General features: G+C 63.7%; 1 protein-coding gene across 1 annotated transcript in view; it reads left to right on the forward strand.

The window, feature by feature from the left end:
- PDE9A (phosphodiesterase 9A) overlaps positions 1 to 485 on the forward strand; it is a 34,420-nt gene that overhangs the window by 28,504 nt on the left and 5,431 nt on the right. The gene's annotated exons all lie outside the window — the stretch shown is intronic.

The following is a 485-nucleotide window of genomic DNA, read 5'->3' on the forward strand; positions in this document are numbered from 1 at the left end:
GAGGCCTCCATCCTCCCTCTGAGGTGTGAGGGACCACAAGAAACAAAAGCAGGGAGGACCCTCGCCCCCCGCCCGAGGCCTCCATCCTCCCTCTGGCATGTGAGGAGAGGCCAGGGAAGATGGGACATGGGGCAAGAGGCCAGAGGGTGGTCAGCCTGGCAGCAAGCCAGGCTGAACGTCTCCTGAGTCCTTGCTCAGGCAGGTGTGCAGGCCAGAGGCAGAGTGCGGCCCCATCCCAGGGCTCCACCTGACCCCACAGACCCATCCCAGGCCAGGGTCAGATGTGGGCAGTGTGGACTCAGCTCATAGCACTGAGGGAGCTCAGATGCAGGCACATGCCTATTTTTGGACATGTGGGGGGCCAGGAGGGGAAGTCCTGAGTGAAAGGCAGCTTCTAAGTGGGGAGCATGGCCAGTGAGGCCTGGGGCCCCAGAGACTGCGATGCCCTGGTGTGCACCAGGTCTGTGGGGACAGCTCCCCCAGGC

The sequence above is a fragment of the Otolemur garnettii genome, unplaced genomic scaffold, assembly GCF_000181295.1.
Source record: "Otolemur garnettii isolate 467f Iridium unplaced genomic scaffold, OtoGar3 scaffold00128, whole genome shotgun sequence".
Classification (NCBI taxonomy): Eukaryota; Metazoa; Chordata; class Mammalia; order Primates; family Galagidae; genus Otolemur; species Otolemur garnettii.